This window comes from Larus michahellis, chromosome 4 (genome assembly GCF_964199755.1).
Source record: "Larus michahellis chromosome 4, bLarMic1.1, whole genome shotgun sequence".
NCBI lineage: Eukaryota > Metazoa > Chordata > Aves > Charadriiformes > Laridae > Larus > Larus michahellis.
Genome location: NC_133899.1, coordinates 40,669,367 through 40,682,886, shown reverse-complemented (window position 1 = coordinate 40,682,886; position 13,520 = coordinate 40,669,367). Strand labels below are relative to the sequence as shown.

The 13,520-nt window shown below is 44.0% G+C and overlaps 1 protein-coding gene across 2 annotated transcripts in view; it reads right to left on the bottom strand.

Moving 5' to 3' along the window:
• TC2N (tandem C2 domains, nuclear) overlaps positions 1-12,919 on the bottom strand; it is a 34,491-nt gene extending 21,572 nt beyond the window's left edge. The window contains exon 1 of one of the 2 annotated variants that reach the window (XM_074584202.1): positions 12,830-12,919. The gene's annotated coding sequence lies outside the window, so the exon portion shown is untranslated. Of the gene's footprint in view, positions 1-10,524; positions 10,658-12,829 lie in introns of those variants that run through there. The other variant, XM_074584203.1, reaches the window with a different exon arrangement.
• Positions 12,920-13,520: the final 601 nt, after the last annotated feature.

Sequence of the window (13,520 nt, the reverse complement as noted above, 5' to 3'; positions counted from 1 at the left end):
CTCACGATAGCTAAGCCTGCTAGAATTCAAAGTTTACTTTAAGGTTCCCTTGCAGTGATTTTCCTTCCCAGCTGTTATCAGTACACAGCTGGAGTTAATATGCTTTACTCTTGTTCACCATGTTTAGACTGGGCTGAAACAGCTGCTTCATTTGCTCTAAGCTGTGCAACAACAGTATCTAAGCCTCAGTGGCAGTTTGCGCAGGCAAAACAGTCTTTTATCTCAAAATGTCCAGATTGAATTTATTCGCTACTCCTGGTGAAGAAACCAAAATGTTAGTAACTGCCCTGCTTTCCAGCTAGACAAAGTGGAAAAATCAGTTTTTCTGCATCACAGAAAATTCAGTTCATGGTAGTAATTTCTTTCCCCAGACTTGTGTAGCTAGTACCATTAATGTGAGCAAGTAAACAAATGTAAATCGTCTGTCACAAGCAGTTGCCTTTCCATCATGAGGTTGAGTGCCTTATCTAGAAAGAAAGGGCTACATAAAGGTATTGAGGATATAACAGTAATAACGCAATTCTACATCTTTTGTACTTCTATCATTAAACTAAGACCATGTTTTTCACAGAGAGACCAAATAACCCATGATAGTCTATGAGCATTATCTTTTTTTCCCCATTTATCAATATGCAAACATTCATAGATTTTTTCCTATCTGAAGACAAACATAAAGCAATTAATCACTGTCTATTGCACAGAAGAGAGTATACTATTTACACATTACTGTTTTGTAGGCAAGGTAGTATCATAGGCAATGCCAAAGTATATAGACACATAGCATAGAGATTCCAATTCAGTTTGACTTTAAATACTGCATTTTGAAAAGAAAGTCCCAAGAGTAGGAGACTAGAACACTGTGTAAACTTTTTTTAAAGCTTAAAACGTAATGGTTTCAGTGACAAAATTTGCGCTGGTGTTTCTAGACTTATATCACAGCCACCTTAGAAAAAAAATGACAGCATTTGCTGAGGGACAGACCATCTAGATACAGCACTCCCTCATTCTGCTTAGAGCACTTTGCTTTGTTTGGGAAATCACAATATGGATGGTCTCAATTACTTTTTAAAGTTTTAATTCACTTAATTAAGCTACAGAGATAAGTATATTTTGTTTTTTGTTTTAGTTCAGAAGAGCAATCCTGGCAATAAATTAGATGGCTTGGGTCCCAGTTCCTTTATTTTCTCATATCTGTATTTTTCCAGTTCCCTACAGTTAGTTATACAACTTTCACTGCATGTAAAAGTTTTGTCTTAACCATGTGGGACAGAGAGAAATTTAGCATGTTCTGTTGTATATTTTATTAACTGAAAATGAACAAAAATCTTGTAGGCGATTAAACAAATATTTCATGATCTTGACAGAAGCTGACTTTTCTATCAAAGGTTAAAATTCTCCCATGTGCCAGAACCTTTTGCTGGTGTCAGCTGCCCAAAAATCCTCAGTATATCATTTAACAGTTGTTAAAAGGTTGTATTTTTCTGGGAATAAATTTACCAAATAAACCTGAACCCATAGACATTTGTTTGGTGCACCACCAAATTCCAAAGAAGTACTGACCTCCCAGCAATGCCATCCACCTTAACAAAAAGTTAAGACACCTTGACTCTATGTCTAAGTTCTGGGATCAGTTTTTTAGACAATACATCAAAGACATGGTCCATTCTGGAGATATTAGATTGAGAAATCAAAGGACAGGAGGAAATGGAGAATTATCCCTGGTTTTCAGACAAAAAACTGAGAGAAATCAAATCCCTTGTAGCAGAAGAGGGAACCGAACCCAGATCTCGTCACTGTCTCAAATTCTCTCTCTCTCTTAGTGTTTTCCACCAATTTCAGTAAGCTTTTCCATTTCTCCCTTCCCAGTATCAAGCCAAAATAAGATAATCAAATGTAACACAGCAATAGTCCCTCCACATTAAGGCTGAAGGAGAGCCAAGGTTATTAGAACATCCTGGAAACAACAGTTTAAAAACCAACCACACACATACACAGAGCCTAGAGAATTACAATCACTACTATTTTAATGGCTTTAGATGGAGAACATAAATTATCTTAATGATTTCCAGATTTCTCTGATAGAAATTTTGAATGAGTTAAAATCAGATAAACAGAGTATCAAAGACTTCAGTTCCAGATGCCTCCAGAATGATTACAAGACAGAGATGTTTGGAGAAGAAAGTAAATATTTTCAACAACTCATTAAATAAAAAGAACATGATAGAGAACGGATGATTGCAGTATTAAATATAAAAAGCTGAAAGCACTCTAAAAAGAAATGTCAGGTCTTTGCTGCCTTATGATGAGATGATGTGTTTTGCAACAAGTTTCTAAGCTGCTGATGTGTTTTACTGCGTTTAGTCACAGCACTGCTCCGTAGGAGTTCATCAGGTAATGCATTTAAAACTACACAGTAGACACAAAGGTGAAATAGCTGATCTCAAACTGGGAAAGCTGGCTAAACCAGAGGTTTCAAACATTATGAAATTTATTGCCAGCCATAAATGTATAAAACGCATTCTCAGATCCACGTTCCAGAAACACATCACGACAAAATTTCTAGTAGCAGCAAGTCCTCACAAAGCAGGAGGTGTAAAAGAAAACATCCGGAAACAGGGATGATCGGTTGTTATTAAGCATTTGGGACAGATTCTCGAATGACGTAAGTGTCTACAGCTCCAGTAGCCCCAGTGGAGCCACGACACTGAGGAGAAATTGAGCTCAAGCATGCCGGTTCACACCTCAGCCAAACACCACGTTTATGCTACCGTTGTGCCTTTCTGCCTTTCAGATCCAGGAGATACAGTCATCCAGGAGATACAGTCAATCCGTCATACAAATCCTTCAAAGAACATAGCAATACCACCGCAGGTCTCCAGATGATTAACAAAAACACAGCACAGCAAAAGCTGCTTCTGCTGCAGGTCTTTTGACCGTGCAGATGCTGCAAAAGGTTTAACTTCCACAGCCAGCTGTTTCATAGTTTTGTTTCTGGGGGAGAGCACCTGGGAGCTGTGCACCAGTCTGAGCACAGCTCTTCACCTGACGAGGGGTGGCGTGTGACCACTCCATCTCAAAACCAGTCAATGCTAGTAAAGCAGCTTAAATGGTTTTGAGAAATTTGCCTCCAGGTACTTTCTACTGTAGCAGCAAGGACAGCACATGCACCCACCTACACACATAGTGCCACGCACGGGCATACTCTTGCCAAAGACATAAAGCCCACAGTTTAAAAAAAAAAGCCCTATTTTTTTTTTTGGAACTGTACGCAGGTCTGATTTGTACCGTCCACACAAGAAAGAGAGAGAGGCACTTCAAGTGCAGGTCTGCGCACGTGAAAAGACCGGACACAAGGTTTTGTTCCTATTCATTATAGGCCTAGGCAGTAGTAAGTTGTCTGGACGAAGAGAAAAAAAAAGGGGGCGGAAAAAAATACCATGCCAATACACACCTATTGAGTGCATGATAAAAAGGCTCCTATCTGTACCTGTTTCAGGAGAACCCCATGACAGTGATATCTGCAGTAACGTGTGTGTGTGTGTGTGTACATATACCTCCCTTCTCTGCTTGTAACCACAACTCAGGGAGAAGCATGAAAGCTCTGGGAATTTGCACACTGGAGATTATTCCAGTTCTGTCTTCCACGGAAATGAAGAAAACGTGAGGCTTTCCTTTCTTTTGTGCCTGGAAAGAGAAAGGGATTTCACCCTGAAAGCAGCAGATCACAAAGGAGATGCTGAAAAAATACAATGGAAAGAGAGAAGTTGTGAGAAGGCTTTGGAAGGACACAACCAGAAAGGCATTCTTGTGAGAGACATCTTACAAACAGTTCGATAGAAACAAAAGGAAGAGATGCAAAGCTCTCCCAGTGCAGCAAATAAATGAAGAAAAAGTGTAATTACCTATTTAAAACTGAAAAAGAAATAGCTATGCATCATTAACCTGGTTTAGATGATGGGGATTTTACAATGGACCGTTGTACAGCTTTCCTGGGGCAAAGAGCCTAAGTGGCATTGTTTAAGTAGTTACACCATTAAATCTGGTCACAGAAATAGACAGTAAAATGTTGCTGGAAAAAGTGTCACGCTCCGTGACGCAAACAAACCACTAACTGCCTGGGTACAGGAAGCACCTTCCCGTGCTGGGAAATGATGCCACAACCGCCCACAGGGGGAAGCCTTATGGGTTCCTCTTGCCGACCCCAGAAATAGGAGACGGAACTGAATGGACCACTGGTCCAAACCAGCACGGTCCTGCCCTGCAAACTCCTCTCATTCACCTGCAGTTTGCTAAAGCAGAACCTTGCTTTTCAAGACCAGAGGGCCCATTATGGGCCCTTGTCCCACCCGCTGTGGTTACTGACACCACTGGATTTCAACTGGTTACTCCTGCACTACACTGAGCAACTTAAGCAGGAAGAGACCTGGGTTTTATTTCAGAAAACATTCTGATAGCTAATTGCCTTCAGTGTTAATATTTTAACTCCATTTCCAGTTTATTCCCCCCCCCCCCCAGTTTTTATGTCTTTGCTATATTAAGGGTGTTAATTATCAGTCGTATCTCTTATCTTCATTAAGATCTTAAAAGATTAGGATCTAACATTCTTTTCTGTTTCTCTTCAATAAGCTAAGTACACCAAAGCAAGCCATGTAGACAACTTTCACCTGTAGGTCTTACACCATTTGAGTCTGTTTTGTATAGTTCTTCTCAAAACATTATCCCTCTTGTGACCAGTTTTATTCAGGCTGATACCACAACTGAACTATGCACCTCAGACTCAACAACATCACAGGATAATCTGAGAACGTATTTCATTAATTAATATTTGTAAGCACAAGATATCTCTCATACCCACAGCATTGTATTGAGATGCCAAAGTATTACGGGTCCACCATTGCCTCTGCATCCTCCTGACTATATTCTGAGCAAGTGGAGAAGAGGAAGAGGATCGGAGCCTGCAGAGAGCATCTCCCCATCCCTCTGGTGATTGCCATAGTGTTCACGTAAAATATTATTTGCTGGGCTCTCCTAGAGATAACAGTTGCACGTAAAGTTTAAAACCTTTGTAATCAGTGGGAATGCTCAATACTTCACTGCTATCAGTCGGAATGTGACAATTGTACAAAAATATTATTCAGTGCTTTATATGTTCTCCTGTTGAGGAGGTCTAGCTCTAACCGAACCAGGGCAGAAGCTCTGCCTGGAACAACCACATCTTCCTACACGAAGTTGTGAGAGACCATGCCATGTCCTACTGCAACTCTCCCTTCTCCCTCCAGCTTCTCTGCCCAGACGACAATGATCTAATCTACGTCTGCCTTCGTGCAGGCCCTGAGCTGAACCCTAGGGAAAAAGCACTTGTGCAATCTAGCTCTGGTCTCCTTCAGCTCAGCAGCTGCTTCTTCCCAGGGCTCCAGACTGGAGGAGGCCAAATGGCCTCCAGTGCATTTGCACACGCAGCCCAGGCACAGAGCACCACACCGAGAGCACATCACAAAGAAGAACTAATTGCTCTTGCCTACTTCCCTGATGAAAAATAAAGCTGAGCAGGTGTGTGTGTGCTTGAGCTATTGTGCTAGAGGAACAACTGCCACTGCTTTCCAGGCACCCCTTGGAGAAGGGGAACAAGCCCTGGCACGAGTACACAATCCAAAGTCATCCTTCTGACACGGCCCCCAGGGACACCCTGGCTCTGGCTTTGCATTATAGCCTTGCACCTGCAGCCCTTAAATGCAAACTTAATCCGAGCCCGCCCCAGTATGCAGAAGATTAATAATATCATTTACAAGGGCCAAAAGAACAATTTTCATAGATGTGAGCCAATTTTTCTCATGCGAGATTTATACTTGAATTAAGAAGGGAACATTATAAATCTATCCCATGATAAAGCTTAAAATTTGGGATTTTAATATGCTGAATCCCCTATGCTCTGGGCTGTAAAAGTTGATATAGAGAGTGTTTCTTCCTAATGCTGCATTAGGCAAGTAACCAATTCATCCAATTACTGAACTGACAACACTGTTCCTGTGAACTGGAGATAAATTCACTGACTTGGACGAGGACGTACAATATGGTATGTATTGGGGCAGTAAACACAAAAGAAGAAATCCATTATGTTGGACTGCAAATCATTTTGGACTCAGATGGAAAACAGCAAAGCAAGAGTTGAAGTCAGGACACCAGAAAAGAAAACTGAAGAGACTGAAATATCTGTAAAAAGAACTTGGCTTTTGATGAGAACATGGAAAGAATTCAACATAAGATAAGTCCTTCGCTCTAAGCAGATTAGGAAAAAATCATGACAATCACCGATGGTTACTTTATAATCTAACTTAAAACTTAAGACTTTCTTTATATATTCTGTGTCAGGTTTTAATCCAATTTTTTCTCCTTCTGCAGTAATGCCAGGAAGCCACAAAAATAGAACTGTCGGCAGTCCCTCTATAGCCCCGATACCAGAGAACTGGAAACATCTGGATGCATTTTTCAACAGGACAGCCAAGAAGAAGGTATTTTAGGCAAGAGCATCTGCCTGTGCAGTGGAGTTCCCTAAAATGGCTAAGTGTGTCTAGCTTTGGAAAGATGGCCCTTGGAAACCAACTCAAGGTGACACTGAAAGACAGCACTGAACGGCACCCAGGACTCCTCAGCCTCTGCCATGACCACGGAGCCACACAGAGAACACATGGATACACATGCAATATCCAGACGGCTAATGAAAAATAACTCCTCCTGTATGTATGAAGAAAGAAGGAAACACAAACAGTTTTGCATGGAAAAACACAATTCCATTACCATTAAAACTATTTTAAGGGAACCCTGTTGACCTACAAGAGTCAAGATGGAATATTTCTTTTTATACATATATATATACACACGTGCACACACACATATCTACTGCTTTGGTTTAGATGAAGCATTTTTTTTGTAGTTATTTTACATTAATTATTTAATAGTTATTTTACATATAATTATTATCCGAACAAAAAAAACTATGGAGTTTCCACAGGATGAGGATTCCCTGTTCAACAGTTCTGCTCTGTGCTGTCACTCTATAACCAGTTACAGCATTGGGGTGAGAGGAAGGAAATATATAAGTTGTATAAATGAAGGCTAAAAGACCATGGCTAAAATTAAGAAAGGAAACAGGTGACTGTCGTACATCTCTCATATGAGAACAGATTAAATGAATGACTCGAGAACAGGAAATGGTAACTGATCTTAATTAATTCAAATCCAAAACAGACTGGGAATATATCTCTGCAGGGCATGTGCACTGAGCTCAGGAAGCCGCTTAAACACACTTTAAAATAAAAGTACAGGAGGATCTCACCTTTATGAGGTGCAACTATTAATTCTTTTTTGCTTTAAATCCACCCAGACCAGGGTCCCACAACCACTTTTACCAGCCCCAGCAGTGCCTCTTGGGGAGCTGTACTGGCTGGAGTAGTTACAGCTACCCGGGCAAATGAGTGGGAACCAGGCACTGCATAAAATTGTTATTTTTAAAGAATTTTGCATAGACATTGGGAGAAACCAGCAGAAATCAGAACGGTCTCTATTTTACGGGAGCATCCCAATTATTATTGGCCAAATGCTGCAACAACTATGGGGCACGGTGGTGGGGCTCTGCTCCCTTCTGAGGAGACAGAGGTCCTCAGAGCAGAAGTTCGCAGCATGAACTCAACCATTCCCTTTTTCTCCTCAGGACAAATTTGCTTGACAACAAAGTGAACAATACTACATCATGAAAGTATAGGGGTTTTTTTTATCCTGCTGAGTTTAAATCCACACTCTTCACAAGAGATTTTTGACCTATGATTTCACAAATTGGTGAAACCAGATCTGGAAGTACACATGCTGCTGAACTGAACGAAAGGATGATTCAGGGAGATGTTCTGTGTTTAATCACGGTTTCATGGAAGAAACTTTTTAGCTACCCTGGTCACTGCTGAGCAAACAGAGAACCTGAACGGGAGACTGACAGTGAGTTCCCAATCTAGAGGCCAACAATCCCATTTTGCAAAAGTAAATTGGAAAAAAAAAACCCCACCCAAACAAAAACCCGATCGAGAACTAAAAGGTTTTGCATTTTCCTCTACCGCAAAACGAAACCGGTCTTGAGAATGTTTTGTTAGAAGACCAGTACTAACCAACATTTGGTGAATCTCCCAAAAACAGGAAACACAACCTGTTTGCGCAGCAGCCCACCGCTAACCACAGCAGCACTGCTAGCTCGAGCTACTTTCAAACATTGTTCTGATGGACCCTCCTCTCTGTATGGCAGCTGCGTTCCTCATCACAGGATGATGGAAACACAGACACATAGCAGAATGGATGCCTGAATTTTGTGAAGAGAACCTGCCCTTAGCCCTTGCTTATCTGCCCCTGCCAGCCTCTGCCAAGCCCTGGTCAAGGTTTGGGCCTGATGCTGTACATGCTGGCCCAGCTTCAACAAATGGGGTGGACAGGGCCACCTCCAGCCACCCCAGGGACACTGAGCAGGGAGCCAAGCACCCGCCTGCCCAGGCTGGAGCACACCGTGCCAGTCCACATCCAGGTTCCAGGATCCAAAGTACTGGTGCCAAATTAATTTCAGGGCCTAATAGGTTTTGAGGCCACTGGGTCATGGTCCTTCCAGATTGCTTTCTTGGACTTCAAAGCTGGTTTAACTGCCAAGGCAGCATCTTCAGAACTTGCTCCTGAGGCCAGACCCAAAGCTCATTGCAATGAGCCCTCCAAACACCTTTGTTTGGGGCCTAATTGTCTGTTCTTTCCAGTTTAAGTGTGGCTATTAGATCACTGAAAAACAAAGCTTCAAACCAAAATAACCAGGGTACAATTTACAGGAAAGATAAGCATCAGATTTCTGACATCATTTTTTTTTTTGGCACTGAATTAATGTAAACTTCAGCTGCGATGACAAGCAAACAAACACTCGTACTAAGCTTAAGAGAAGCATCCTCACTAATTCTGCACGGTTTGATGTATGAATGGGAGTAAGAGATACGATGCGACACAGATGAGCTCAAACCAAACCCAGGATTTGAACTTCTGCCCATATGAGGCTCCTCAGTTTCGGTCTGAGGATTCATCCTGGCCGTAAAAGGCTATCAATATAATTTTTCTCTGCATAAGCAATCTTTCTGATGGAGCCTGAATAACTTTACTAACCAGAATGACAACATGGCTTAAACCAAACTCAGCCTGTCCTACTTAAAAGTCAAAGCCCACTTTGCCTTTCACTTTAAAAGAGACGAGATCTTATGTTCCCTGCTGACGGACACTGGGTGTTGTCCTGCTTAGATTAGAGAGAGAATATTTACCAGATTTAAGGTATCTTGGGAGATAGCAATTCAGAGTAAACAAAGCTGTTCTTTTATAAAATTAAACAAGAGTCCAAAGAGGGGAGCAATAGGTCAGGATATGCATCATGCAAAATTCACGAAATGAAGTAAGTAGCATTTTAATCAAGCAAACAAGTTCAAGAAATGTTTCCACCAACGTCAAAGGGTACTTCTGGTGTAAACCAAAGCAGGTAGGATTTCCAGGAAGACAGTGGGCCTAAGCTAGTCAAAGCCTGGCTTCCTAGTGGAGGCTGCCCTTCCAAGGCAGGTCCCCTGGTTCTGCCCAGCAGACGTAGGGGCTGCATCCGCCTGTCCTGAAGACGTCTAAAGGGCTGGCTGCTACCAGAGGGGCAGTTTGGCTCTCCCTTGCCAACAACCATTCCTGTTGGATCTAGTAAACATGCAGCTGCACGATGAGTTGGCCCAGCTCACTGACTAAATGTGAAACTAAACCACTAAAATAAACAAACACTTGTATTAAAAAAAAAAGAAAAAGGTAGTTTTCCAACTCCCCCTGTGGCTGACTGCACAAGGTGGGGTCAGAATGGGCAGTGGGCAAACTGGGGGGGCCAGAGCAGGACTGCCCTTCTCACAGCCAACCCACAACCCTGGGGAGTGCATTCCGAATAACCTGCTTCTGAAACTAAAACACCTACGAGTATGATGAACGGAAAAGCAAACCAGCTGATACGGAACACAAGTGACAGAACAAACAAGTAAAATGACTAAGCCTAATGATTAGGACAAAGAAAAAGAGGCGAGAGTCTGAGGTTTTTCTCCAACATTGTAGATGAATAGCCTACACACACATGACCGACTGAATAATCCTGCCCACATTCACTCTTTCCATAGCATAAGCAAAAAGAGGACTTAATCACCTGGGGATCCATCACCTAAATTAAGTGCAGGGAAGGGCAGTGGAATTGATCGGACTTCTCTGGAGTCCAACATCCCCTTTGGGTGCAGCATTTTAAGTAGGTGTGATTTTTATAAGTATTTGCAAGAATCAAGAGACACTTTTATAATAAATATATTTTTCTTTAAATTCAATATTGCTTAACCACATGTATTCTGCAAGTATATTTTTAATATTTAACACACAGCTGGAAAAAAGTCGAGAAACTTCCCCTCTCCTGGATTCATGCCCTCGCCATTGAGTTGTAGCATCACAGCTCACCTAATGAATATTTCTGTATTGAAAGCAAGGCAGAATAGTTTCATAAGTAAGGAGTCAGAGACCACCAGCCCAGAACAACACACAGGTTTATGGCTCTAGCACTCTCTTGAGAAATTAAAGACGCAAATTCAGAACTTGGCTCTTCACATCTGGGTAATGGCTCTTGGCAAAGCCTAGGAAGAAAAAAAAAAAAAAAGGGCAAAAAAAAGCAAGCATGGCAATATACTCCCCTGCATGTTTTTTAAGTGGTCGTGATCATCCATATGTAATCTGAAGACCCTTGGGCTCTCAAGGAGCACCCTGTCAAGGAACACCTCGCTTCTGGATCCCTGGACAGCTTAAGCACCTAACTAATCAACACTGCCAAAACTAAAGGCACATCGAGCAGCAGACCTCAATGCATTCAGCAAGTATTACTGGGAAAAACCTGAGCCTGCACAGATCAGAGACTGAGGGTTAGGACTGCAAGGATCCAGCCCTGAGGAGCGGGTGCTCACAGGATCATTGAGATGCCCAGGCACTGGACAGCTGTGGCCCAGCCTACATCCCTTGAGATCTAGTTCTCCTTCTGCACAGGTGTACATTGTAGGAACGGCCATGATACCCACCTTTCCATTCTTATGTAGAGAAATGCCTCACAGGAGACATTGGGCACGTTTCCACATGGAAGAAAAGTTAATTTCCTCACAGCTTAATTTAAGATGGTATTTATCTCAGCCTGCTGTTTAATAACCAGACTGATCTGAACCACCCAGCAATCCGGCTGTATGGTATACATTAAAAAAAAGTACACTGTGGCTTTTAAACAGGACAGTTTGAAACAGTTTATGATCATGACTGCTGCTTTAACAGTGCTCTTGGATACAGCAAGTTATAACTTCAGTACATATAATATACTTTCTGATGCTAATTTCATCCAGTACAGAAGGGAAACTCTGTCCAGCTATATTCACAACTTCCTTCTGAGTTCTGGCTAAACCATATCTCTAATTACCTGAAGTGTTCCTAGAGAAGGTGATCCAGTTAGTTACTTCTTGCCTATGATAATGCTTAGATGTTAATTCGCACAGAATATTTGTATTTTACAAGGACATTTTCTTATAGCAGTACCTGTTTGAGACTGTTTTAAATACACTTTAACCTCGGACCTAATTTATATGAAGATTTAATTCTGCAGTACTTCACTATAGTTGCTATTTTTCCACCTGCTTCCACTTCTCAAGGTCTGTCACTTGATAAAAAAAATACAGCCCTGAGCCAAATCTTGGAAGCGCGCTGCCAAATTAACACTCGTACAGTCACAAACCAACCAACCCCGGGCACTGGCAGGTCTTCACCTCAAAATCCGCCCCCCCCGATGCTGTGGCGTGGTGGCAGGGGGACCACAGATGTCCAGCATCACCTGAAACACAAACCGCCCGGTAACACCGCCTTTTGCAATTCACGTGCTGCAAGCTGAATTCGTCTGGCAAGTTTTAGCCTACTTTAGAAAAAACGTGTAGACTGACATGTGGACGTCCTTCAAGAATCCTGACTTTAAAAACCTGCTGTCCCATTCAGTATAACCCATGGGTATGCACCAGGTGAAACAGAATCACAGAATCACAGAATGGTTGGGGTTGGAAGGGACCTTAAAGACCATCTAGTTCCAACGCCCAATACATCTGGGTTTCTAAAAAAAGACCATTAGCTTTTCTTTCTCAGGAAAACGCACAGTGAGAACGCGAGACGCACAGAGGAAAACTCAATGCACGCTGAGAAAATGATAACTTACAAATTGCAAAAAAAAGTACCGCGTTTCACTACTGTAACTATCAATACACACGGCAGTTGTGTAACATCCACGTCAGTCACAAACAGGGAAGAGTCGCTTTGGCAAGGCAGCCCCACAGCAGCCAAGTTTTGCTCCCATTTGCTCTCAGGCACGGCCCCTGTCGCGATACCGAGCTGTGTCGCGAGTCACGAGCCCGTCGGGGATCAGCGGGCAGATGGTTCCGCTGGAAATATTGTCTCCATGACCGATGAGCGGCCGGGCAAGGAAAGCCAACAACCGCCCCCCGCGGGGTGCGGGAAGGGGGGGGACAGCCGGGGACCGGGCTCCGCCGGCCGCCGCCACCGCGGGGCCTGGGGCTGCCCGCGGCCGCCGGGGCAGCTCCCCCGGCCCGCCCCGGCGCTCGGCCTCCCCGACCCGCACCTGCCGCCCGCCCCCTTCTCCTCACAGAGCCGCCGGCGGGCAGCCCCGCGGGCCGGGGGTCTCCCGTCCCCACTGTCCCCCCCAACCCCAACCCCAACCCCAACCCGGTACCTGCAGCGAGGGGGCCCGGCCGCCCCTCCACCGGCTGCCGGCTGCCTCCTGCCCACAGCTCCCCGCGGGACTGCCCTGCCCCGCCGCTCCCCGGCCGCCTCGCCCGCCCAGGCCTCGCCTCCTCCCGCCCGCCCTTCTCTTCCCTTCCCGCCCTTCAGGTGCGCGCCCGCAGCGCTTCCTCACCCGTCACTATGGCGGGCGGGGGTTCCCCGCGGGCCCGGCCCTCACCGGCCGCACCAAAGCTATGGGCAGGGGCAGGTTTACCTCCAAACCGCTGTCGGTACCTTGTCCTTCTCGCTGGCTGGGCCGTTACACCGGCAAAGTCAGTGCTGAAGCTGTCCCTTGCTTTGCTAGAAGCAAAAGCAGGCCTATGCCTTAGAGAGGGAAAGGGAATTTTTCAAAACTTGTGTAATGTTCTTAGTAAATGGCATGTCCAGCTGGAATACGGATCCCTGTCAAGTTAGGCTTTATGCAGGCATGTGAGAGAAAGCCCCTGCCCTAGGGTGCAGAGTCTGTAGCATGGTTTACGGATCACACATGGGGGGTTGGTTCAGAAACTTCAGCAGGAAATTCTGGTTCAGAAATTTCCTTGCAGGAAGGAAAAGTTCTGTGAGGCTCAAGGTGGCCCCTTCTGTCCCTCTCCCTCTCCCTCTCCTCTCCTCTTGATTCCAGTTTCTGACAAAGAACCAGA